The following is a 24,126-nucleotide window of genomic DNA, read 5'->3' on the forward strand; positions in this document are numbered from 1 at the left end:
ACAATTAGAGAAGATTACATTACACAATATCATGTTAATTATAGTGGTACATTAATTAATGCAGTGTGATAGTGAAACAGGAATATAGAAAGAAACCAATGCAACTAAATAGAGAACTAAGACATAAACCTATGCCAAGGTAGAGTTTAAATATCATCAAGATAGCTTGCCAATCAGTAGCAACAGACTTAGTATTAAAATGTAGTTCTAATTTTAAGAAATAGTCTACCCAAATGTAAAAGAACCAGAAAAATCATTCTGATAATGTGACAAAACAGGGCTCTATAACACCTCCAAAAGATCATACTAGTTCCCCAGCAATGGATGCAAACTAAGAAGAAATATCTGACTTGCCAAGTAAAGAAAAAAGAATTTTAAAGAATGCATAAAGCCTACAAGAAATCTGGGATTATGTTAAAGAATAATTGGTGTTCCTGAGGGAGAAGAGAAATCTAAAAGTTTGGAAAACTTGTTTGCGAGAATAACTGAGGAAAATTTCCTGGCCTTGCTAGAGATCTAGACATCCAAATACAATAAGCTCAAAGAATTCCTAAAATTCATTGCAAAAAGATCATTACTAGACACATAGTCATTGGGTTATCTAAAGTCAAAGAAAAGAATCTTAACAACTGTGAGACAAAGCATCAGGTAACCTGTAAGGAAAAACCTATCAGATTAACATCTGATTTATCAGCAGAAACCTTATAAGCCAGAAGACATTGGGGTCCTATCTTTATCCTTCTTAAACAAATAATTGTCAGCCAAGAATTTTTAATCCAGCAAAACTAAGCTTCATAAATGAAGGAGAGATAAAGTATTTTTCAGACAAACAAATGCTGAGAGAATTTGGCACTACCAAACCAGCACTACAACACATGCTAAAAGGAGTTCTAAATCTTGAAAAAAAACCTTGAAATATACCAAAACAGAACCTCCTTAAAGCATAAATCTAACAGGGTCTGTAAAACAATAGCACAAGGAGGGGGGGAAACAAAGTTTTTAGGCAACAACTAACATGATGAAGAGAACAGTACCTCACATCTCAATACTAACATTGAATGTAAATGGCCTAAATGCTCCACTTACAAGATACAGAGTGGCAGAATGAATAAAAATCCACCAACCATGTATCTGCTGTCTTCAAGAGACTCACCTAATACATAAGGACTCACATAAACTTAAAGTAAAGAGGTGGTAAAAGATATTCCACGCAAATGGAAACCAAAAGTGAGCAGGAGTAGCTATTCTTATATTAGACAAAACAGACTTTAAACAACAACAGTAAAAAAAGGCAAAGAGGGACACTGTATAATGATAAAATGATTCATCAAATAGGGAAATATCACACAGGAATATCTCAATAGATGCAGACAAGGCTTTTTGATAAAATTCAATGTCATTTCATGTTAAAAACTTTCAATAAATTAGGTATTGAAGGAACATACTTCAAAATAATAAGAGTTATATATGACAAACCCACAGCCAGCATCATGCTGACTGTTCAAAAGCTTGAAGCATTTCCCTTGAAAAGTGGCACAAGAAAAGGATGCCCTCTCTCACCACTCCTATCCAACATAGAATTGGAAGGTCTGGCAAGAGCAATCAGACAAAAGAAAAACATAAATGGCATCCAAATAGGAAGAAAGGAAGTCAAACTCTCCCTGTTTGCAGATTATGTGATCCTATGTCTAGAAAAATCCAGTGTCTTAGCCCAAAAGCTCCTTAAGCTGATAAGCAACTTCATCAAAGTGTCAGGATACAAAATCCATGTGCAAAAATCGTTAGCATTAACTATATACCAATAATATTCAAGCTGAGAGCCAAATCAGGAATACAATCACATTCACAGTTGCCATGAAAAGAATAATATGCCTAGGAATACAGCCAACTAGGGAGGTGACAGATGTGTACAAGGAGAATCACTTCCCAAAGAAATCAGATACGGCAGAAACAAATAGAAAAACATTCCATGCTTATAGAAAAGAAGAATCAATATCATTAAAATGGCCATTATGCCCAAAGAAACTTATAGAGTCAATATTATTTCTATTAAACTACCATTGACATTCTTTACAAACTAGAAAAAGCTATTTTAAAATTCATATGGAACCAAAAAATAGTCTGAATAGTGAAGGCAATCCTAAGCAAAAAGAGCAAAGCTGGAGACATCATGTTACCTGATTTTAAACTATACTACAGGGCTACAGTATCCAAGACAGCATGGTCCTGGTACAAAAACAAACACATAGACCAGTGGAACATAACAGAGAACCCAGAAATAAGACCATATGCCTACAACTATTTGATTTTCAACAAAGCTGATAAAAACAATGAGAAAAAGATTTTCTATTCAATAAATGGTGCTGGGCTAACTGGGTAGCTATATGCAGAAGATTGAAACTGGACTCCTTCTTTACACCATATACAAAAATTAACTCAAGATGGATTAAAGACTTAAATGTAAAATCCCGAACTATAAAAACATAGAAGATAACCTAGGCAATACCATTCAGGACATAAGCACAAGCAAAGATTTTATGATGAGGACAACAAAAGTAATTCCAACAAAAGCAAAAATTAACGAATGGGATCTAACTAAACTAAAGAGCTTCTGCACAGCAAAAGAAACCATCAACAGTATACAGACAACTGACAGAATGGGGAAAAAATTTTTGCAAACTGTGCATCCAACACAGGTCCAATATCTAGCATCTATAAGGAACTTTAACGAATTTAAAAGAAAAAAAAAACCAACAATCCTATTAAAAAGTGGACAAAAAGGCTGGGCATGGTGATTCATGCCTGTAATCCCAGCACTGTTGGACACCTGAACTCAGGTCCAAGACCAGCCTGGGCAACCTGGCGAAACCCCATGTCTACCAAAACAATATAAAAACTTAGCCGGGCATAGTGGTGTGCGCCTGTGATCCCAGCTACTTGAGAAGCTGAGGTGGGAGAATTGCTTGAGCTCGGGAGGTAGAGGCTGCAGTGAGCCCAGATCATGCCACTGCATTCCAACCTGGGTGACAGAGTGAGACTCTGTCAAAAACAAAAACAAAAATAATAAAAGTGGGCAGGGGAAATGAACAGACAGTTATCGAAAGAAGAAATACACATGGCCAACAATCACATGAAAAAAAGCTCAACATCACTGATGATTAGAGATATGCAAATCAAAACCACAATGAAATACCATATAACACCGGTCAGAATGGTTACTATTAAAAATTCAAAAAATAACAAATGCTGTCAAGGTTATAGAGAAAAAGGAAAACTTATACACTGTTGATGGGAGTATAAATTAGTTGACGGTGTGGCAATTCCTCAAAGTACTAAATACAGAAATCCCATTTAATCCAGTAGTCTCATTACTGGATATATACCCAAAGGAATATAAATTATTTTAATATAAAGACACATGCCTGTGTATGTTCACTGCAGCACTATTCACAATAGCAAGGACATGGAATTAACATAAATGCCCATCAGTGATAGACAGGATAAGGAAAGTGTTGTACATATACACCTTGGAATACTACGCAGCCATGAAAAAGAACAAGATCATGTCCTTTGCAGGGACATGGATGGAGCTTGAGGCCATTATCCTTAGCTAACTAATCCAGGAACAGAAAATCAAATACTGCATTTTCTCACTTATAATTGAAAGCTAAATGATGAGAACACATGGACAAATAGAGGAACATCACACACTGGGCCTTTCAGAGTATGGAGGATGAAAGGAGGGAGAAGATCAGGAAAAAACAACTCGTGGGTACTAGGCTTAATACCTGGGTGAGGCAATAACCTGTACAACAACCCCCATGACAGAAGTTTACCTATGTAACAAACCCGCACTTGTACCCATGAACTTAAAAGTAAAAAATAAATTAAAAAAAAAAAAAACAAAGTAAAAAGCAAAACAAAACAAAACAAAACCCCAAATGGTATAGCCATTGTAGAGATAGCTTGATAATTTTGTATAAAATTAAATATGTGCTTATTGCAAAGTTAAGAAATTTACTCCTAGTTTTCTGTCCCAAAGAAAGAGAAATGTATTGAAATGCTCCTGGAAGCTTTATTCACAAGACCAAAGAAAAGAAAACAACCCAAAAGTTCTTTAGCTGCTGAATAAGCAAGCAAACTATGCAATAATTTATACAATGGAATTCAACCCAGCAATAGAAAGGAAAGAACTACTCATACACACAGCAACATGATCTTGAAAATATGCTAGGTAAAAGAAGCCAGACACAAAAAGCTTTCATTTATGTGGAATTTTCAGAAAAGGCAAAACTGTAGCAACAGAAAGCAAACAGAGATCAGATCACAGTGGCCCAGGGAAATGTTAGCAAAAGGGCACTGTGAAATTTTGGGGAAATGAGCATGTTCTATATCTTGGATTGTACCCTTAAAATGAGTTGATTTTTTCTTATGTAAGTTATATTTCAGTAAAGCTCTCATAAAAAGGGAATACTTATTACCATAAATAATTAGAAAAATACAGTGAAATACCATGAATTAAGCAAAAATTTATTTCTTATCATATAACTACTATTAAGATCTGTAGTAAACTTTTAATTGAATAATAGAAGACTGTAGAAAGTGAAAAATCATAGTCGTGTAACTCAATGAATTTTTACAAACTGAACACATATGTATATCCATAACCTTTATCGTGAAATAGAACATTGCTAGCACTTCATGCCTCCTTCTGGGCATACTTCATGGCTCCTTCTGGGCAGAAACCCTGTAATCGGTAACACCAGAGTTTAGTTTTGTCAATTTTGAACTCACTCTATAATATATAAATATATATAAATGTATATGCAAGTGAAATCACATGGAATTATTTATTTTATATATGGTTTCTTTAGCCCAAAAATACCTTTGCAAGATACATCCACATTGCATGTAATTGCAGTTTGTTCATTATTATTTTGTAGTTTTTCATTTATGAATATGATACAATTTATCCATTCCACGGTGAATGATCATTGAGTTATTTACAGCATTGGAGTGGTAAGAATAAGATTTCTGTGAACATTCCTGTGTCTATCTTTAGATGAACAGAATGTATACTTGTTAGGTATACACCTAGGAGTGGGATTGCTGCATTTACGGTATACATATATGTAAATTTTATAGATACTTTCAAACAGTTTATCAATGTATTGTACCAATTATACTCTCACTTGCAACACAGGAAGATTTTTATTGATCCACATACTAATGTTTTAATAATTTTTTTACAGAATATCTCCAAGTTGATTTTTTAAATTTCTATAACTCTTAATAAAATTGGGTCCACATGTTATACAGAAAAAATTTTTTTTTAATTAAAAATCAAAAGAGACTGGGAGCAGTGGCTCATCTCTGTAATCCTAGCACTTTGGAGTCCCAGGTGGGTGGATCACTTGAGGTCAGGAGTTCGACACCAACCTGGCCAATATGGTGAAACTCCATCTCTACTAAAAATACAAGAATTAGCCAGGCCTGGTGGTACACACTTGCAATCTCAGTTACTCTGCAGGCCGAGGCAGGAGAATCTCTTGAACCCGGGAGGTGGAGGTTGCAGTGAGCTGAGACATGCCATTGCACTCCAGCCTGGGTGGCAGAGTGAGACTCCATCTCAAAAAACAATTAAATAAATAAATAAACAAACAAACAACAAGAAAACGAAAATAAAAAATTTTAGATAAAAAAGTTCTTAAGTATATATGTGTGTGTGTGTAAATATATACACACATATATACATATCTATATATACATACATATATACAAACATATATACATATATAGGTATATACACATATATGCATACCAATGTGCATACCTATACATATACACATATATGCATACCTATACATATATATAGGTGTATATATAGGTATGCATATATGTTTGTATATATACATACACATATATACCTATGTATATACACACACTATATATATATGTATACACACACACTTGTAGTGAAAAATATAAAGTATTTTCTCTTCCATGGAAAGAAACATACTTTAAAAAAAAAATGACAGAAACGTACGAACCAGAAAGAAATAGGGTTAAAATTAACAATTTTATTTGTAAAAATGTTAAGCTATAGCTAGTTAAATCAACACGAATACCTTAAAAGTACAATATCGAACAAAAAAAAAGAGCAAATATATAATTTGATGGAATTTTTTTGTGTTGTTTTTGAGACAGTATTTCACTCCCCTCACCCAGGCTGGAGTGCAGTTGTGCGATCACAGCTCACCACAGCCTTGACTTGCTGGGCTCAAGTAATCCTCCCACCTCAGCCTCCCAGGTAGCTGGGACTATAGGTATGCTGCCATGCCCAGCTAATTTTTGTATTTTTAGTAGAGCGGGGTTTCGCTGTGATGCCCAGGCTGGTCTCCAACTTCTGGACTCAAGTGATTCTCCTGCCTCCACCTCCCAAATTGCTGGGATTACAGGTTTGGGCCACTGCACCAGGCTTTAACATTTTTAAAATAAAACAATAAAGTATATGTTTTTTTAGATAACTTGTTTTAAATCATAAAGAAAATTTTTTTAAAAATGGAATACTTAGAGAAAAATTAGTAGAGAAGTACACAAAGGAGACTCCAAGGTTAATAGTCACATTTCTGTGTTAAGTTAGACAATGGCATATGGTGTTAATTTTATTCTTACTCATTAAACTCTACCTATAAATTAAGTATAATGCTTTAAAAAGATACTTTATTAGAACAGTTTCAGATTTACTGAAAAATTGAGGAAACAGTATAGAGAATCCACATACCCCATACCTGGTTTCTTCATTATAAATATCTTAGTTTACTATGGTACATTTTTTTAAATTAATGAACTAATATTAATATATTATCATTAACTAAAGTTCATATTTTATTCAGAAATCCTTAATTTTTACCTAACATCCATTTTCTGTTCTAAGATCCCATCTAGGATATCACATTGCAATAGTAATTATTATTAGGTTTCTCCTAGCTGTGAAATTTTCTCTGTCTGTCCTTGTTTTTGATGATCTTGACATTTTTGAGTAATACTTGTCTGGCGTTTTGCAGAATGACAATCAGTTAGATTTTGCTTGGTGCATTTGTCATGATTAGATGGAGGTTATAAGTTATTGGGAGGAAGACCACAGAGGTAGGTGACATTTTCATCACATCATACCAAGGGCACACACTTTTAACAAGACTTATGACTATTGATGTTAATCTTGATCACCTGGCTAAGGTAATATAGTATATACATTTTAATCCCTAATATTTTTATTATGTAGTATTTTCTAAGGTCACAAGAGCAAAACAATGTTAATTATCAATGGAGAAGGAATTCTACAGTTTTTAAATTACTACTTGCTCAGCTTCTCTTCCCTAGTAGATTCTGTGTCTTCCTTTGAAACTAACTCTAGAAAGATAAATTGAGTTTAAAACTACCCATTGTTACTCCTTATCAAACATCAATAACTTAGAAGAATAACAAATATTCATGAATGTTTTTAGGGAAGAGCACTGATTTTGACCTTATAGATTGATTTCAGGTTTGTAAATTCTGTCTTAGATTTCCAATATTAGATTTCATTTTCCCTGTTGTGCTCTACACATGGGGTCAGTAACCCCGGGCTTTAGTCTCCTTTAGTAGATTACTTTGTGAAAAAATCAACTTTATCCTTTAGCAGCTCCATTTTGTCATTTTCCCCAGAAAAGCTCTCTCAGAAAGTCTAAGGTAAGTTCAACAGATATGAGAACTTGGCCTCTCCCCCTCACTCCTGGCGTGCACCTGCACCTGTGTGGCAGTCATAGTTACGTCCATGTGTACTGGCAGAAGCTGCCATAGGAGCAGTTTTTGTTTCTTTTTTTTTCATACTTTAAAAAGAGCTGTACAATTTTTTTTTCTTTACCAGATTTATAGATTGTGTTATTTAGATTGTTTGAATCCATGTTTGGTGCAGAAAATGGTCTAATTTTCAAAATAAATCTTCCACTATATGTTCTCTTTTGACACTGGAACTTTAGTTCAAAAAATTCAGCAAGTTCAAATTACAATATTGCTAGGTGACAATCAGTAAAGTAATAAGCTTCTAAATCAAGAAACTAAGCAAAAGAGACCAAACATCTTCTCAAAGATAATGCCAAATAATGTGTTAAAAAAAATTAAAAAAAAAACAGGATTAACACGTCTTTTCCTGTTTTTCTTCTTCCCACAGTAATTTAGATTTTTCACTGTGCCAAAGTAAAGCAGATAAATGTAGCTGTCTTAACATTATAAACAGTGCCTGGTGTTCATATACTGCTTCAAAGTTCCAAGCTTAATTTAGTAAAACTGAAACATCATAAAAAAGCCCCAGAGGTCGAAACATATTCCTATATAACTTAGCTCCTCTCCTCTCGCTGCCTTCATTTCTGTTACCCACATTCTGCCTTGCCTGTTATCTGTTGCATGTGATTTGTATCTTAGCCATGCATTTGAATCAATAGTTTGTCAAACAGCAGTGGACAGAGTGACAGAAAGGAATGGAACCAGTGAAGAAAGAAGAGCAAGAAAAAAAAATTATTTTTTAAAAAAATCATATGCCATACTTTCTTATATCACTATCCCCATCAAACTCAGTGCAGTTTGACAACTGCCACCATGCTCTTTGCAAATTCCACCATAAACCCATCATTCTATGATATTTCATTTTAATACATAAAAACTCTTTTTATCTTTTCACATGTGTCAACATTGACTGTATTAGTCTGTTCTCACGCCTTTAATAAAGACATACAAGAGACTGGGTAATTTATAAAGGAAGGGGATTTATTAACTCACAGTTCCACATGACTGGGGAGTCATCGCAATCATGGCAGTAGGTGAATGAGGAGAAAGTCACATCTTAATGGCGGAAGGCAAGAGAGCGCGTGAAGGGGATCTCTCCTTTATAAAACCAACAGGTCTCTCCAGACGTATTCACTGTTGCAAGAAGACCACAGGAAAGACCTGCCCCATGATTCCATTACCTCTCACTGAGTCCCTCCCATGACACATGGGAATTAGAAGACTTACAGTTCAAGATGACATTTGGGTGAAGACACAGCCAAACCATATCATTCATCATATCTTGATAACATTATTTTTTCTTGGGATCAACCCAGAAAAAGTTTATATATTTATTTTTATTTTTTTACTTTTCTTTACTGTTCGGAGGAATAAAACAGAGGACCAACATGCTCTTTGCTTTTTTACTGTTGCTTCTAGTCCAGACTTTTATTCTGCAAACATGTACTAACAACTTCCTTTCTGTCATTTTTCCTAGAAAAGTTCTCTCACAATCTTTTTAGGCAATTCATTGCCATTCCTCATCTTGTTTATTGCTGTGTTTTCAATCATAGTTTACTCTTTCATCTAAATTGATTTCACCACTTGGATCATAGTACTTGATATAAATCCATTTCCTTTTATTGATTTTACTTATTTTCATATGTTCATCAAAGAGCCATAGAACATCTGCTATATGATACTGCTTTCCCCTCAACTATAACAACGACCACATTACATCCCTGTACGCCCATGCTTCTGCCTTTCCTTTTGAATTTCCCTGCTCCCTACCAAGTTTCCAAGTTATCTCCCTTCTTTGTTTCACAGCAGGATTGTAAAAATATTTTTCTACTTTAACCACATTGACATCCCTAATACACATTTATAGAAATGCATATATTGAACAATCTAAACAAATATATTCTTTAAAATCTAAATTTTTCTACCTATGAGAACTATTCACTCAATGTTTTCTGATCCACTACTTTCCAGATCCAGTAACCTGTTTCCAACATGAAAATCTCATCTAGGATAGGCTATGCTGGCATAACAACTGAAATCTTGAATCCCAATGATATGTGAATACTTTTTTACTCACTTATGAAAAGATAAATACAGGTGGATATTGCTGGTGGTTATGTTCTCTTGAGTAGTTCTCCTCGATTTATTGATTCAAGGGCCCAGCCTCATTCTGTGCTGTGGTTGGCCCCATCTTCAGGTGTGCCTTAAATGTCATCCTGGTGTTATTCAGATGAGCAGGCATGAAGGAAGCAGGGTAGAAGAAATGAAGGCATGTGCAGTCAATAGAGCAGCTTTTCGTTGCTTTAGACTTATCATTTTCACTCCTTTATCAAGAACTTGACTCATGGTTCAATGCAGATTGCAAAGGGATTGGGAAATGGAGCTTGTATTTGTTCCTGGAAAAAGAAAGGCCAGTCTCTGTCACAGTGCTTCTCTAAAGGCACCTCTAAAGCACCTTCTATTTTAACTCTCAGCAAATCACATTATAGTTATGGTATAGGGTCTGTTTTTTTCTCTTAATCTTTAAATTCATGAAGGCAAATGGCCAAAAATTAAACATTATCATACTCCCAGAGGCTAGAATAGCATATGCCTCATACAAGGCCACAATAAATTCTACTCATGAATAATAAGTAATTTCCTCTTGTACTGTATTAGTATTTTAAGCTGTAGACTACTTGCTATTTCTTATTATTTGTCCTTTAGTGTCTTAGTTTGTTTTCAAAATCTCAAAACCTTCCTGTTTATTTCCCTAGATGTTTATATACTTTCATTCTACAAAAATAAAAAGTCTCCAATATATTATCAATGGCTCATGTTTTCTCAGTAAACTCATTTCAGCTACTACATACATGTTTGTAACTCACTTGTCTACCAAGAGCCTTTAAATATCTCCCAATTTCCAGCCCTATATCTGTAACCACCAATAAGACAACATTTACTTTATATTCCTTGTATATACTTATTTTTTAGCATATCCATAAGACATAATTAATCTGTTACCTACAACTCTTCTCTGTTTCATTTCCTATTTTTGTAATAGAAGCATTGATTTCAAACTATCCAAGACTACATATACAAGAATAAGCATATATTTTTGTGAATAAAAATGTAGTTTTCACATTTTCTTAGAGTAAGCACTATTTATTTTAAAAGAATAAGATAGAAGGTAAAATCTCAGGATGTTTTCAAATCTCCAAAAGGTGATCACTAAACAAATATGTGTAAAATTTGTCAATAAATTTGTTTTACTTTTGAGTTGCAAAAAAGAAAATGTGTTTGAAACAAAATAAAAGTAAAATGCTGTGATATGGCAAATAATATTTAGTTCAGTACCAATGAATGAAGCACAAGATTGAGATGTGCATGCACGTGTGTGTGTGTGTGTGTGTTTAAAATTGTGAAAGATTCAGTTTAATATCAGAGCATTATCATTTTGGGTATAGGCTACAACCAAGAAAATCAGAGACTAATAGAGCAGCTTAGGTTATATATAGCTATGTTGACTGAACATAGCATGTAGATTCTTGACATTGGGAATTATGAGTAGGCTTAAGTTGTATCCTTGACTCCAAGGTGAGCAAAGCAGTTGAAGCACTCAGAGTTGTTTTACAGAAGCAATGGCCACATTTCCGGATGTATAAAGAGTTTTCAAGAGGAAGATACATGCCCCTGATGGCCACTGAAGACAAGCATACTTTTTTTCTCTCTGACTAATGGTTCTGATGGGATAATATTATTATTTATTTATTAGAAATGTTACCAATAGAAGGGTTAATAAAATAATTGCAATAATTATTATGGGATTATTATGGGATATGGTTGTTATTGTACTAGGAAGAAACAGAATTTGAAAGGAATCAATGAATACATTATAATGCTAAATTTATGTTATTTTTAGGCATGGACTATTCCTTTCTTTGGATCTGTGTTATCTCACTATCTTTACTAATTCCATGGTACTGGTAAATATTTAGTGGTCAGTAAAATATCCTAAAATTCTGCATGCCAAGTTGATATCTGTCCTTTATAATCACCTGATTCTAAACAAGTCTGCAACTTTTAGGGGAGTATTGTGGAGACAGCGAAACATTATTTTTCATGACTTGACTTTTGCATTTGTTTTCTTTTTCCATAAACTCTGATGAAGCTGAACTGTACTGTGAAATATTCAAAGATACTGCTAACATGTTCACTGAAGTTCCCAATCTTTTCTCCATTTTTTAATTAGATCCTTGAAGTACCAGTTCATAAACACTTCCTCCCTTTGAAGCATTTTCTCAGGTATATCTTTCCACAAAACTTTTTTCACTAAATATTAATTAACAAATTATTTATTAGAAATATTACCAGTAGAAGGGTTAATAAAATCACTGTAAACAATTTTATTCAGAAATTTATATCTATCTCCACAATGCCAGTAAGCCTCTTGTGGAAATTTTGTAAGCATCTTTTTATGTAGGTTTTACCTTGCTTCAGTTTACACATATTGTTGTTTCTTTCTTTAAATGTGAAACTGTGTCTACCATGTATGTTTTACTTAACAATAGCTTCAACTTAATTTATTTTTAAATTGTCGAAACATTTATTTTTAAACTTATTGAAATAGCAGTAGAATTTTCATACATTTGTGGCTTTCTTTGCTACTGTTGAGATAGTTACAGTGTATTACAACATTTCAAGTTAGAAAATCTGAGCTTAAATTCTGCTTCTTCAGCTTACTATTTCTATGAAGGTGAACCTCTAGCCTTCTATATTCCATTTTTCTTTACACAAAAACTAAGAATATCATAGTAACAGTTTAAATATTAAATTATTTTGACATAGGATTTTTTCTTCTGGTACTATATTAGTATTTTAAGCTGTGGACTTTCAGTGCTGCTTTGCCAGCCAGAGACTTCCACTGCTAGCAACACCCCCACCTGGGCTCCGCTTGGTCCTGGGCTCCTAGGTGGAGGTACCTGGCCCACTCAATCATGCGGATTGCACTTGGCATGCACCCCAGCCAAATCCCGTGCTCAGCCTGCAGCTGGGCCAGGTGAGCCCTTGCACAGCTGTGTTACAGATTGTTCAGTCCTGCTCCCCTGCTCAGGCCCATGGCTGACCCAGCCCCACTGTTGTTTCTCATTGTGTGGGGTGGCTGCCCAGCGCTAGTGGAGGGCTAAGGGCCACAGTGTTACAGCCTTTCTTATACCTGCATTTGGTGCATCCTGAATTCTTGTCCTATGTCCAAGAAGAATGAGGTTATGCTGACAACTGAAGGGTGAGAAGGAGAGAGAGGAGTTTTATTGAGGGACATAACAGCTCTCAGCAGAGAGTGGACTCGAAGTGGGGTGGTCCATCACCCAAAAGCAGGCAGTCCTCCCACCACCCAAATGCGGGTATTCCCAACATGTGGCTGAGTCCAGGGCTTTTATGGACTCAGAATGGGGGAGTGCATGCTGAATAGTTTGTGAGTATGCCAAAAAAGGTTAAAACAAAGGCACATCTAAAGGTGGGCATGACAGTGTAAAAAATCAATTAGAGAAGAGTGGGAATTTGTAAAATAGGTGAAGGGTGGAGATCAATCAGAGGAAAGTGCACCAAATGGGAAGAGAGGTTCTCAACCTAGTCTGTGGATTTATCTGGGACTTGTAGCCAGGTTTCAAATTGTCTTCAGCTTGAAGGTTGGGTTTCACTGGGGACCTGCCCCTGTCTGCCTAGGATTTGTCTGCTTCCTGCTGCTATTGATTTTACATATGAAACATTTAAGCCTTTTGAATTTTATTCAAAATTCATTTATTTATCCATTCCTTCATTCTTTTATACATTCACCTATTCATGTATACTGTGATAATGTGGAATGTTCACCTGAGCAAATTGCTTTCTGGCAATAAGTTTAGATAATACAAGCACATTTAATATTTCATCTCAACACCAAAAGTCCAACATTTTCAAAGTCCAGAAAAATCTAACATTTTCAAAGCCCAGAATAAAATGCTGCAAAGGTATAGTGATTAAGTGTGGAAAAGGCACAGCTGTCTGGAGTACTTGTTGCCTTGATTCTGCATCACGTATCAAAGACTGAAATCAGGAAACCACCCTAAGATGGAACAGATTTGCACAGGAATATTTATGGCTCCTATTATGTTGTGTTCATTCACTCAGCAGTAAACAAAATTCTTGATCATTTTCTCTTCAAACACTCTCCTCTTTTGATATATCATTCTTTTGATTTTTGTCTTCTTTTATTATTATTATTATTATTATTTTTTGAGGCAGGATCTAGCTGCTGCCCAGGCTGGAGTGCAATGGCACAACAATGGCTCACCACAGCCTCAACCTCCTGGGCTCAAGCAATTCTACCTCCTCAGCCTCCCACTCAGCTGAACCAAAGGCATGTAGCACCCCACCTGGCCAATTTAAAACAAAAATGTAGCAATGGGGGTCTTGCTAGGTTGCTCAGGCTGGTCACAAACTCCTGGGCTCAAGCAATCCTCCTGCCTTGGCCTCCCAAAGTGCTGGGATTATAAGCATGAGCCACTGCACCTGGCCCAACTTTTGCCTTCTTCTATGCTATCTCTTGCTAGTTCTAAATTCTCTCTCAAGGTATTCTAAGTCCTTTACTCGTCTACAGCTTCCTTCTTGTCTTACGTGAATGCCCAAATAGTCATCTCAAACTAAACATGTCCAAATAGAGCTATTAATTTTTCCTGTCTTCTCATTCTCCCGTGTCCATGGTATCCCCCCAGATTGTTTAATTCCTTTGTGCTTCTCCTCTTGGTAATTAGTAATATTATACCCACAGTTGCAAAAACAAATACTAAGATGCAGCCTTGATTTATGTCTTTTCCTAATTCTTACTACAATAAATCCATCACCAAGTTCTCTCTACTTTACATTAAATATGCAAATATAATATTTGCACACATACCACATCTGTCCTTTTCTCTCTGTCTCCATTATTGCCAACCTTGTTCAGGCTGCCATCATCTCTCCCCTGAAATATGATAACCTGTAATTGGTTTTCCTGGTTACATACTTACCCTCTACATTACAACATCAAGACTAATCCTTATAAAATGCGTATTGGGTAATATCACTCCCCTGCTTACGACAATAAAAGTCAAACTACTTACCTATTGTCATATAATAACCCATGTAAAGCACTTAGCATAATGTCTTACACATCACAGGCCTTAAATAAATATTAGTTCTTTCTTCTCTCCCTCTTTTCTGTACACTTTTATCTTTCCACATGCCCATTTGTTAGATCTAAAATGTTCTTTAAAATTGCTATTAGATGTTTTCTTAGTGCAGCTTTACCTGAATTGTTTGATGATTTTGTCCAAAGGAGTTATTAATTCCTCCATTTCTATGCTACCACAGCTCGATGATGGACTTCTCTTATAGACCTAATGGCAAAGATTTGCAATTTAAAACAGGAATGGTAGATATAAATGATGACATATATGTGATTTCCTTAAGAGCAAATCCATGTTTGACCTATTTTTGCACCCTCAGTATATGTGACATATAGTAGGTATTCACTAAAAGCTTCCTTAAATGAATAAAACACTTTACAAACCTAGTAGTACAATGGAATCATTTGTTTTCTTAAGTAGGTCATAGATAACATAGGAAAAGATGTATAAAACTAGAGAGAAAAGAGTGGGAATAGTCACAAAGTAACTATTCCACAGCATGAAAATTCAACTTTAAAAGAAGGTGAAGGAATTACCAGAATGTTGGGAGTATGTTTAGTACTTATTTAAATCAAAGTAAAAAAACTCAAGATATTTTTTAAACACATAAGTTAGGCACAGAAAGCCAAATACTATATGATCTCTTTCATGGAAGAGATTTACGTGGTATCTAAAAACATAAAACTCATAGAAACAGAGAGTAAAATGGTTGTTACCAATGGCTGTGGGCTGGAAGAACTGGGGAGATGTTGCTTAGAGGACACATTTCAGTTAGTCGGGAGGAACAAGTTCAAGTGATCTACTGTACTTCATGGTGACTGTCGTTAATAACAATATATTGCATTCTTGGAAATTGCTGAAAAGTGATGTCAAGTGTTCATACCACAAAAAAAGATAAGTATATGAGATAATGTATATATTAAATAGCTTGATTTAGCCATTTCACAACATATACATCTATTAAGGTATACATTGTACCCCATAAATATATATAAATTTTATCAATTAAAAATAAAGATATGTATATAGAGAATATACAAATAGGCAGAGATAGCTATTAAAATAAACCTTTTTGATGATAACAATTTCAAATTTATAGTTAAATATGTAAAACACAGATTTCAGGGGGCAGGCAATCTGTACCTGATATCTCAGTGTTATCATTATGGAGCCAGTTTTATTTGACTTCAGCATTTAATTTACTTGAGATCTGAAAGTTCTGGAGAAGTTATGCAGATTATATAACCAAAATGAGGTCTAGTATTTAAGAAAACACTTCAAGAAATGTTTCTGTTGTTGCATTCTACAAATATTTTTTATTTATATTATATTACCTTAGAGATTGCCATCAGAAATAACTTTTCTTTAAGAATGATGGAATGTTACAAGCCCCCAAAAGGCAGTTAAAATAATCAATTGAAACCTTATGTATCTCCAAAGTAAACAAATATTTATACTTAGTAAACTTAAATATAATCTTACTTTAGAAAACATTTATATTTAAATGTGTATATAACATGTACAAGATAATAAGGTATAGATATTCCATGGCAATTCTTCTACCTATAGTAGATTATTATTAAACAGTTTCACAGCATAGGTCATGTCATGTTTCTATACTAAAAATAATATAGCGGTACTCTTTTTACATATATCTTTGCTCAAAAATTCAATTTATTTAGAATAAATAGCTTAAAGCTTAATTATTCAATAATTCCTTTATTGTTTAAAATTTTGGTTAAATAGCTAGATGTGTATATTTCTAATACCACAGAATAACTGATAATAATATACAAGAAACTTTATATACAAGAAAGTTTTGTCCTAATAAATGACCCAGTAATACTACATATGGTATAACTTTTGAGGGTAAAAATTAAGATTTTTATTTTCCTATTATGGATTTAGATACATCTTAATTAAATCAATACAACATTATAATGATACTATTTGGTTTCAGAATACTTATTATTTTTGATTACTTAATGATCAAGAATTAGGTATAGATGTCTTTTTTTACATCTTTCATGTAAAAAAAGATGAAAAAATTTTATTTTATATTTTGACACTATTGTTTTTAACAAATAAATCATAATACAATGTTTGTGTCCATTTTATAATGTGGTTTTGATTGCACTTCTTATAGAATTCAAATAAATATATTTGGTTTTCATTAAATTTGAGGATCACTTTCTCTTAATGCAGAACTTAGCAATTCAGAACTGTAATCCTTTTTTTTCTATATTTTGTTTTCTTTCGGTTTTTTTCTTTCCCTGTCTTTTATTTGATGAAATCTGTCTCCCTCCCCCATTTTTTAGAGTTTTTGTAATTTTGGTTTGTTTCACTACTCTTTGTTAAGCTATGCATTCTCTTTCTAATTATTCTATTTGTTAAATTTTTATTAAAAACAAAAATAGCAATGATATATTTTACCTATTTGACCAGCTCAAGGCATGAAATAGTATATACTGACTTCCATATACATGTTTATGTACATGTATATTATGAATAAATTAGTTCATCTCAAATACGAAACTTTAGCGTCTTTACCATTGTTTTTTTTGGAATAGTCTAGGATTTTAGACACTTCTTAATTTTGTTTTACCTTTTACGTTACATATTCTTCATTAATAGTAATATGTTGCATTTTATAGCTGCTCTTGCAAAAAGTAGTTTTATTTTATGTTTCAATAGTCGCAGTGTCAACTGTGACACCTTCTGTGTTTGGCTTTCTTGTTTTGGAATTCTTTATCTTGATGTGCATCTCATTGCACATTGTTGTTTCTTAAAAGACTATTTAAATGTTATGTGTTTTTATGATCACTCGTTTTTGCTTCATACATGCATTATTGCTTTAAACATGAAAAGATACTTGTTTTGATGTGCTTTTTATCTTTATAAGTGAAAAATCTTTGCTGGCTAATGTATCTTTTGTCACAATCGTTTCCTCCTTAATTCTCTTAATGAAATAAGAGATTATTTCATTTTGTTCTGGCATTTTATGTGGTAGAATACATCTGAATCTGTCCTCATTTTTCTTACATAGGTTTTTCATTTTCTTTTTCTGCTTGAAATTGCCAATATATGTATCAGTGTGGACCTACTTAGTATTATAATGACTTTGATATTTCTTTATCTTTTTATATAATTATCTTTACATTTTCAAATTAACTTGTTCCTAAGGCTGAAAGAAATAAGAATGAATGTTGCTTCTTTTTCTCCTTTTCTGATTCCTGTATCAAGGACACCAATCATATCTTTGTTGGCTTTCTGATATCTTCTCTCTATGATCATTCATTAATATAACCATTTTTATGTATTTATGGTTTCCTCCTATACTTTTGTGAATGTTAACGAGTTTGCTCTCCTCTCCCTTTGTTGAAACTGGGTACTATAATTTTTTTCTCTATAATTTCAGTGTGTTAAGATAATACTGGTGTTGCTCTAATTGTTAATTTACAATGGTTTTTTATTTCTGACATCATTTTTATTTTTCAACATCATTTTTATTTTTCTATCAACCATCTTCCTCTTCATTAGCCTTTGTATTATATGTCTTTCTTTTCCTATATTGCAAAATTTTAATTCTTGATTTTTTAAATATAAAATGATATCCTCTGAATTCGTTTAATTTCTTGCCATTATTATATTTTTAGATTTGTTATTATTTTACCTGTTGTCATATACATGCTTTCCTGTCTTTGTGCCACATAAATCACAAGTAAATTTAATGATTATAAGTGTAAATTTTAAAAAGCTTTGAAAAATATTTAAACATTTTTGAAGACCATATAATTTTATTAACAACAACACACAAAAAAATAGTATATTGCTGTGTTAAAAATTAACACTAAATATAAATATATTACTAAGAACTACAGCTTAAACATAAAACAACTTAGAAAAAATTTAGAGAATTGGAATTTGTAGATTTGGATTCATACCATGGCTCTACAACTAACTAGCTGTGTGTGATAAAGTTAATCTCTCTGTGACTTCCTCACTTTCATTATCTTTAAAATAAATGTAGTGAATTTATAAATAAATTATTTAAAATATAGTAAAATAAACATAGTAATTTTTATATTATACTTATAAAGATTTATAATAATATAAACAAATTTAGAGAAATGCCCGGATCCTAGTAAATTCTAAATCAATGGTAGATAAAACAATTATTTTGTTAAAAAGTATTGAAAATGAATTAATTAATCCTGAAGTCTCAAGTACCACATATTTATTTCTTTTTGCTATCCTATAGTTTCACTTCTTATTATTTATTTTCTCTTCTTAATTTAGATTCTTTCCAAATCTTTTGTATTTCTTAATATTATGATTTCTGTTAAACTTTGCATACAAAACGAATTAATTATATACATATATATGTATATACATATTCTTATTTCCATGCAGTTAAAAATATGTCCCTATAAAACTATTGGTTTATAAGACAGATGATTACAAAACGGGGGAAGACCACTGGTTAAAAAATTCATCTAAGGCCGGGCGCGGTGGCTCAAGCCTGTAATCCCAGCACTTTGGGAGGCCGAGACGGGAGGATCACGAGCTCAGGAGATCGAGACCATCCTGGCTAACACGGTGAAACCCCGTCTCTACTAAAAAATACAAAAAACTAGCCGGGCGAGGTGGTGGGCGCCTGTAGTCCCAGCTACTCGGGAGGCTGAGGCAGGAGAATGGCGTAAACCCGGGAGGTGGAGCTTGCAGCGAGCTGAGATCTGGCCACTGCACTCCAGCCTGGGCGATAGAGCGAGACTCCGTCTCAAAAATATATATATATATAAAAAATCATCTAATTTTTCCAAGCTTAGTAACATATCAACCAAGAGCAGATGGGGAGAGAATTTGGTATCCCTTCCTTTACTGACTAAATTTGCATCTTCAGTAAAATGTAAGTTTTTGTTTTGACAAAGGCTTCAATAATTCCCCCTACCCTCCACCTCCCAACGCATGCCAGAAGCTGTATTGTACCTGACAGCTGCTGGTGATAGTGCATGCAACCTTTCCTGGGTAATTAAAGAATACAAGCTTTAACCCTTTCCCTATATAGACTCAATAGTATCAGAATAGCTCTGATGAATGGAACCAGATTCTAACTTGTTCAAGAAAGGAAAGGAGTTTCTTGGTAAAAAAAAAAAAAAGGAAAACAGGGCTCTACAAGGAAGAACTAATTAGGCATCAGAGAATGAGTTTGGAGTGAAGGCTTGGATAAAACTTGACATTCCTACCATGGGGAAAGTGGAGCAATGGGGCTGGTCTCAAGTGTAGCATATGGTACAGAAACTTCAACCTAACTTCTCTAGGTCTGTGGGTGTGTATAAGAATAATGGCTGTTGGCCAGGCACGGTGACTCATGCCTGTAATCCCAGGACTTTGAGAGGCCAAGGCAGGTGGATGACTTGAGGTCAGGAGTTCGAGACCAGCCTGACCAGCATGGTAAAACTCCATCTCTACTAAAAATACAAAAAATTATCCAGGCATGGTGGCAGGCACCTGTCATCCCAGGTACTCAGGAGGCTGAGGCAGGAGAATCGCTTGAACCTGGGAGATGGAGGTTGCAGTAAGCAGAGTTCGCGCCATTGCACTCTAGCCTGGATAACAAAAGCGAAACTCTGTTTCAAAAGAAAAAAAAAGAATAATGGCTGTCTAGATGAAATAAAGAGCGGAAGCATTGAGAACTTAGGCCCTCAGTGGCATGGGATTACTATAGGAGGAGTATGTTATCCTAGCAGAAGAGAATGCTCCCTTTCCCACATCCCTTTTGCTTCTCTCAGGGAAGGTATGAAAAAGGTTCTCTCCCATCTCCCAGAGATGTATTTTTTTGAGAAGTTTCATCCCCCCAGCAGACTTCAGAGAATAGCTTTTTGCTTTAGCTTTACTTCTGGTAATGATAAAGATGTTTCAGTTCTCTCTCTGAGAGGTGCTTGAAACGAGAGATACTGAGCAGATAATGGTACTGATCCTCCTTCTGGAAATAAATTGGCAATGATTTGGATGTGGCACAAGATACAAGCTGAGGGTATCTCATAAATCAACAACTAATCTTCAGTTTGATTGTGTAAGTGGAAAGACTCATTAATTTAAAAACAGCCTCTAATGCTGTTGTAGTTTCTCCATTCTTAAGTCAATGCATATAAATCCCAGCGTCAATAAAGAGGTTGAACTGATAAATCGGAAAGGAAATATAGAAGTAAGTATTGTAATGAGACTATCTACCCTTTGATGGGTGACCCTGAGGGAAGAGAAGGGAAATTTCACAGTAGCAAGATGAGGACTTAGAGTTACGGCAATTGAATTTATTGAGATAAAAAATACTAATATCTAACATATATTGAGTTCTCAGTGTGTCATCATCATCCTAAGTCTTTTGTTTTTATGTAATAATTTTTAATCATCTTTTACCTCTTATTTTAAAGATGAGAACAAGAAGACATATAGAGTGTCACCAAGGTCTTGGCAAGTTTGCCAAGGTCTCATATCTCCTAATCTGCATAACTGAGATTTGTGCAAAGAAAATTTGGTTTCTGAGCTTGGGTTTTTAACCACTGTTACAGACTGAACTGTGCCCCTTCAAAATCCTTTGTTGAAATCCTAACTCCCAGTACTTCAGAATATGACTGTATTTGGAGATAGGATATTTAAAAAGGTAAAATAAGATCATTAGGGTGGGTCATAATCCAATATGTCTTGTGTTCCTATAAGAAAACACAGTAAGAACATAGAAATGCAGAAAGTTCATGTAATAATTGATATTTATTATTATTGCTATAATAATTATTAAACAATGAAAAGAGCGAGAAAAGAATTCTGCCATTGCAAATGGACTCTTATGGCACTTATGCAAACAACTATATTGCCATAAGAATACTCACTGATAGTTTCCAGTTTCTAGAGCAGCCAGGCAGGGAAAAACAAACATGCTCCAAGTCTTGATCACAGGAGTATACCTTACTTAATTATTATTATTATTATTATTATTATTATTATTATTTTGAGATGGAGTCTCACTCTGTTGCCCAGGCTGGAGTGCAATGGCATGATCTCAGCTCACTGCAAGCTCCACCTCCTGGGTTCACGTCATTCTCCTACCTCAACCTCCCGAGTAGCTGGGACTACAGGTGCCCACCACCACACCTGGCTAATTTTTTTGTATTTTTAGTAGAGATGGGGTTTCACTGCATTAGCCAGGATGGTCTCGATCTCCTGACCTCTCCACCCACCTCAGCCTCCCAAAGTGCTGGGATTACAGGTGTAAGTCACCGTGCCCCGCCTACCTTACTTAATTATTAAAGACCATAAATAGTTCAAAGTTTCTTTGACTCTGAAAAACAAAACATGGATCAGCAATATTCCAAGCAAAGGTTAAAAAGATTTGTTCAGGTTTTTTTTTTTTTTTTTTTTTTTTTTTTGAGGCGGGGTTTCACTCTTATCACCCAGACTGGAGTACAATGGTTTGATCTTAGCTCACTGTAATCTCTACTTCCTGGGTTCAAGTGATTTTCCTGCCTCAACCTCCCAAGTAGCTGGGATTATAGGCATGCGCCAGCATGCCCGGCTATTTTTTCTTTTTCTTTTTTTTTTGCATTTAGTAGAAACAAGGTTTCGCCATGTTGGTCAGGCTGATCTTGAACTCCTGACCTCAGGTGATCCACCTGCCTTGGCCTCCCAAAGTGCTAGGATTACAAGTGTGAGCCATTGCTTCCAGCCTGATTTCAGTTTCTTGAGTTCAGTCCATTTAGTTAACTCTAGTTTTGTTTGATATTCGTGAGCATTTCAGCTCCTTGTGAGTCCTGTACATTTTCCTTTATTCTAATGTTACAATTTCCAAAGTTATCAGAAGCCTGTGTTTGAGAGCACCTGTTAAAGTTCTATAGCCTGTTATAAATCATCTTTGAAAAGGATTAAAACAAGACAACAATTGTCTGTGAACACCACAATGTCCAGGGTAGTTACAGTTAGAAACATGATTGAAGTTTTTTTATCTCCGTGGATTACAATAACTTAACATAACAACCTTAATTTTTAATGATTGATAGCATATAGTCAGCCATTGGAATTCTAGAAATCTCATACAATTTTGAAACATATATTAGGATTATTCACCAAGATATAACTTAAAGAAGATTGAGCATAATTTTTGCAATCCCATGGACCTAAGCGTGTCAAATATTCCTGTTTACCTCTCTTTTCAGGAGACCTCTGACATATTGAAAAGCCAGGTGCCAGGGAAGACAATTTTGAAACTGAGGTTTGATTTTGGGAAGGCTGCTAAATGTTTGAGGTTTAAATAACTTGATACAATGAAATAGAATTCCAGATTACCATAAGTTATTTATTTTGCCAAAATCATGACTCAGAAATTTTAAAGAAGCAAAAGCCTGTTATAACCCTTTACAAATGTGCCAAAGAGCAGATTAGCACCTGAGGAAAATCTTGTTATGCTTTTATTTCAATTTACAGAAAAACCAAATAATACCCTTTTCTGAATCTAGTCAGTATGTTCACACAGAGAACCTCTTCTGCAAGATTAATTTCCACAATTCTCCCAGCACTTCTTTGAACCTTCAGCTTTTTCCTAATTTAACTCAAAACAATCCTTTAATCCCAAACAGAAGTTTACATTTCCATGCCTTCTTATAACATTTTATTAAAAAACACATTTTACTGTTCTTACTCACCTTGCATGTAAATATATTTCGAGTAGTTCCAACTCCTAGCAATTTTGAACTTTAAGGTAAAACTTGGAAAGTTGCTTTAATCGTGTGCTAACTGCAGCCAAGGCGTGCCTTCTTAGTTAGGGGCGTGGTTAGTTCCACATGTCCTCAGGCCTCATCAACTGTGAAGCCAGCAAGTCAAATAGTTCTCAAAACCCAAAAAGCAGTTTGTAACCTCAAAACACTTAGCAAACCTTGCATCTAACCTTCATTTTCCCAATAATCTTTTCTTTCTTTCTTTTTTTGAGACATAGTCTTGCTCTGTCGCCCAGGCTGAAGTGCAGTGGCGCCGACTCGGCTCACTCCGCCTCCCAGCTTCAAACTATTCTGCTGCCTCAGCCTCCTGAGTAGCTGGGACTATAGTTGTATGCCACTACGCCCGGCTA

General features: G+C 34.5%; 1 long non-coding RNA gene across 1 annotated transcript in view; it reads right to left on the reverse strand.

Annotated features, from left to right (window-relative positions):
• The window catches only part of LOC144331399 (uncharacterized), a 189,717-nt gene extending 165,870 nt beyond the window's left edge, over nucleotides 1-23,847 (reverse strand). Inside the window, exons 1-3 of the long non-coding RNA XR_013398499.1 lie at nucleotides 23,705-23,847; nucleotides 22,301-22,347; nucleotides 21,899-21,973 (exon numbers count right to left, since the gene is read on the reverse strand). This is a non-coding gene — a long non-coding RNA (uncharacterized LOC144331399). The remainder of the gene's footprint in view (nucleotides 1-21,898; nucleotides 21,974-22,300; nucleotides 22,348-23,704) is intronic.
• Between the last annotated feature and the right edge of the window lie 279 nt (nucleotides 23,848-24,126).

The sequence above is a fragment of the Macaca mulatta genome, chromosome 9, assembly GCF_049350105.2.
Source record: "Macaca mulatta isolate MMU2019108-1 chromosome 9, T2T-MMU8v2.0, whole genome shotgun sequence".
Lineage (NCBI taxonomy): Eukaryota > Metazoa > Chordata > Mammalia > Primates > Cercopithecidae > Macaca > Macaca mulatta.